Raw genomic sequence first — 4,616 nt, forward strand, 5'->3', positions numbered from 1 at the left:
CACAAATCAAGAACTCTGCCTCAGCTGTTTAGTACCGGGTGCTGGCAGACTCCTCAGATATCTGTTTGCACTGTGAACAGATGTGTGCTTTTATAGGATTGGTTGCTATAGCTCCCAGGGATCGTGGGGACTAAAATTAACTTAAACGTTGTGTTTCTCTTCATAAACTAAGATAATGATTCTGATGAAAGTGAGCTGATGGAACCATTCCCAGTGTTTGCCTGGAGTTCTCATGAGGCCTTCAGTTCAGGAGCTAGAAAGCTGATTGGGGCTAGGTTAAAGCTCTGTGACAAAGATCCCATCTGGGGGCTATTCCCAGGCTCTGTGGGGAGACCCTGAGCCTGGATTCCTCAGAAGAAAACTTGGGAGGTTTTCTGTCTAGGTCCCCCCTAGCACCCTGGGGGGACAGGAGCCTCTGAAGCAAGATGACTTGGACCTAGGGAGGGAGACCATTAGGACTGAGGCTGGTCCTCCAGCCACCCCCAAGGGAAGAGAGAGAAGTGCAATTGGGAGGGGTACTCATGCTGGGTGCCAGTTCCTGCTCTGCCACTGAGTTACTGAGTGACACAGCCTCACCCCTGTTCCTGTCTAAGCTATACCTTTCCCATCAGTTAGTATATTGGACAGCATAAGAGTAATCCTGTGTGTGCTCAGTCACTTCAGTCATGTCCAACACTTTGCAACCCTGTAGACTGTAGTTAGCCAGGCTCCTCTGTCCATGGGATTCTCCAGGCAAGAATACTGGAGTGGGTAGCCATTTCCTTCTCCAGGGGATCTTCCCAACCCAGGGATTGAACCCGGGTCTTCTGCATTGCAGGCAGATTCTTTACTGTCTGAGCCACCAGGTAAGCCCCACAGTAGTCATAAGAGTCAATATTTATTAAACACCTACTATGTGCCAAGCACTGAGCTAAGTGCTTGGTGCATATTTTCTGACCTAACCTTTATGAGATAGGAACTATTATCCCCATTTTAGAGATGTGGAAAGTGAAATTTCAGATCGATAATTTGCCCAAGCTCATGCACCAAGTATGTGATTAAATCAGAGATTCAAATCCAGGTATAAGGGACACCAGTGCCCAAGTGCTTAACTACACTCTACTCCTCCTAAGTTCCCCTCCATCTCTGCCATCTGTGGGCTCTGGACTGCAGCACCATTGGGTGCCCATCTCCCTAATTGGGTGTGTTGCTGACCCCACATCAGATTGGATCAGCTTTTCAGCTTGCAGAATGAGAAGTCAGCCCCTTGGGGTCCCTACCAGCTGCTCATCACCCCGTCCAGCCTCTCACCAGCTGCGCTCCCTTAGGTACCACCCCTGCTCCCTTGATCCTTCCCTTCTTGACACAGCACACAGCACAGCTTTAGAACTCCAGGACAGTGCCCGCAAGTGCACAGTGTCCGGGCTCCCGTACCTCCCAGAACATCAGCTGCCTCCATCACTCATTCATGTGTGTACTCACACATGAACTCACTCCACAGAGGCTGTATCCATCAGTAGGGCAAAGGCTGTCTTCATGCCTTTTACATTCTAACAGCTAGAGGCAGGTGATAAATGAAGTTTCAAGTTGTTATCAATTCTGTGAATGAACTAAACAGGATGACTTGAGAAGGTAATGGGAGAATTATTTACTGATAGGGTGGTCAGGGTAGGCCTTTGGAGGAGGTCAATTTGGGGGAAAAAATGAATGATGAGTCAGCAAGAAGGGCTGGGGGAGGAGTGTTCCAGGCAAGGGGAGAATAAGTGCCAAGACCCTGATTTCTTCATGTGACTGAAAATGTGGCTAGAATTATAGATCAGAGATTTTTCTTCTCCTCATGGCCTTCCTCATCCTCCTCTCCATCCTCTTCCTCTGCTTCATCCCTGTTCTTCATCTCCTTTCTCAGTGAATGACAGAACCATCTTGTGAAGGAATCAGGGAAATGGGAATTAGGACCTAGGTTGTAGATACAGAGAAACTGAGGCCCCAGTCACTTAGTGGAAAGTGGAAGTGAAAGTCAGTCATGTCCGACTCTTTGTGACCCCATGGACTATACAGTCCATGGAATTCTCCAGGCCAGAATACTGGAGTGGGTATCCTTTCCCTTCTCCAGGGGATCTTCCCAGCCCAGGGGTTGAACCCAGGTCTCCCAAATTGCAGGTGGATTCTTTACCAGCTGAGCCACAAGGGAAGCCCATGGAAATGGGGCTCAAAACCAGGTCTCCTGAGCCCTGGCTCAGAGACCGAATCTCAGGCCCACTGAGAACCTGCTCGTCCTTCTGTTCATAACTCCAGAGTTTCTGTCACCTGAACCATGTGATGGACCATCTCTGAGAGCTGAACTGGGGCCAGGTGGGCCACCAGTGTTCCCACATACAAGCAGAACTACCTAGAGAGGAAGCAAGAGGTCCGAGCTCTGGAAACAGATGGGGAGACTCTGTCAATTTGACTTCTAGCAAGAAGGAAGGCAACCAAGCAGAAAGTAAGTAAATAGAAGCAGTGCCAAGAAACATCCCCTCAGGCCTCACATCAGAAGCAGTGTCAGGATCTTAGCAGTTCAGATCTCCAAGGCCGTAAATCCTGAGTGCGTCTTGCAAGTAAAAAAATATATATATAAGTTTTGTATGTGGGAACTTGAGGGCCTGGGGGAGACCAGGTCCCCTTGGGATAATTATGAGTAAACTAGAAAGAGAGATGATAATTTCCAATATTTCTCAGCAGACACTGGGCAAAACACTTATGTTCACTACCTCTTTTAAACTTCACTTAATATGCACACTTAGCTAGGATATTGGTTTTCCATTATTGCTATAATAAATTATCACAAACTTGGTGACTTAAAACACACATTTATGACTTTACATTTCTGGAGATCAGAGGTCCTAAAATCAAGGTATTGGCAGGGCTGTGTTCCTTCTGAAGGCCTGAAAGGAGAATCTGTGTCCATGCCTTTTTCAGCTTCTAGAGGCCAGCTGCCTTGCTTGGCCTGTGGCCTGTTCTCCGTCCTCCAAGCACATCTTTCCAACCTCTGTTTCTGGTGTTGCATCTCCTTTTTCTGACTTTGACCCTCTCACCTCCCTCTTATAGAGACTCTTGTGATTACATTGGGCCCACCCAGATAATCTAGGATAATCTTCCCATCTCCAAAGCCTAACTTCACCTGCAAAGTTGGTCCCTTTGGCCATATTTATAGTTACAGGAATAAGAACATGGACTTCTTTGGTGGGGGGGGTGGGCATTATTTTGTCTACCATAGGGAGGTACAATTGCTTCCCAGGTGGCATTGGTGGTAAAGAACCCACCTGCCAGTGTAGAAGATGTAAAAGACTCGGGTTCAGTCCCTGGGTTGGGAAGAACCCCTGGAGGAGGAAAAGACAACCCACTCCAGTATTCTTACCTGGAGAATCTCATGGACAGAGGATCCTGGCAGACTGCAGTCCATGGGCTTGCAAAGAGTCAGAAATGACTGAAGTGACTTAGCATGCATGCAGGGAGGTGCAATTACCATTCCCATTCCAAAGATGAAGAAAGAAAGGTTCAGAAAATTAAATAGCTTGCTCAAAGTCCCACTGTTGTAAAGCTAGGAATCTACACAAGTAGCTTAACTCCAGACCCCAGCTCTCTGTCACTTCCTTAATCACAACCTTGCCTGTGCCATGTTCTTGGTGAGGCTCCCTCCCTTCCCCCATCTGCCCCAAGCCCACCCAACCTTTGAGCTCAGGCTGAATCTTTGTTAGTCTTTCAAAGTTTAAAGCTGATAGGGCCCTTCAGCTCTATCCAGGCCTACTCCTCCTTGTATGGCTGGGGAAATGGAGGACTGTAGAGCCCAAGGTCACAGTATAGAAAGCTAGGCTTAGAGCCCTGGTCTCCAGGCCCAAGCAGAGGCCAACTCTGGCTGCTCCAAGTCTCTGGAGGCAGGGACTGTGCCACCTGATCCCTTTGGACTTGAGATTATGTATCAAAACTCTGACATGCACCATTTGTGCATTTGGCTGAAGGTCAAGGCTGCCGGACTAAGACAGCCTGGGCACAGGGAGACTGACTCAGCCTGTCTTCCTGTTACTGTATCTTTCCCTGGGCCGGCCCTCCCATTGGCTGAAGGGCACAAAGAGCCCATTGTTCTCTGGTCGTTGGTCCCCTGGGCAGAGTGGCCGATGACCAGGGCAAGGCCAGAGGGAGAGGAGGATGGAATTTCATGTCAGCACCCTCTGTACTCTCTACACTCCCACCAGCCAATTGTCCCTCAGCTCTCTACAGTTCATAAAGGACTTTTATTCCCCTATCTTAGGGAGCAGCACAGTCAGTCCCTCAGACAGAAAAGTAAAGATTCACTCAGCACATTCAGGACTTGAACAGACAGAATGTTCTGCTCATGGTCACCCAGATGGCCCAGGTGAAGCTGAAATGACCACTCCAAACTGGTCTGAGGCTCTTTCTACTAACCAGCTGCCTCTACCTGGGCTCAAGGGAGAGATTACCGAGGCAACTCCTTCTCCACTGAGGTGGCAAAGCATTCACCATATGTTGGCTGCACTTCCTCGCGTTGACACAAACTACCACCCCCCACCAATGAACAGTGTTTGAGTTGCAGTTAGGTTCTGCCCTTAGTAGGATCCTGTGGTCCTGCCTGTAGTCTA

Source organism: Muntiacus reevesi, chromosome 1 (assembly GCF_963930625.1).
Source record: "Muntiacus reevesi chromosome 1, mMunRee1.1, whole genome shotgun sequence".
Classification (NCBI taxonomy): Eukaryota; Metazoa; Chordata; class Mammalia; order Artiodactyla; family Cervidae; genus Muntiacus; species Muntiacus reevesi.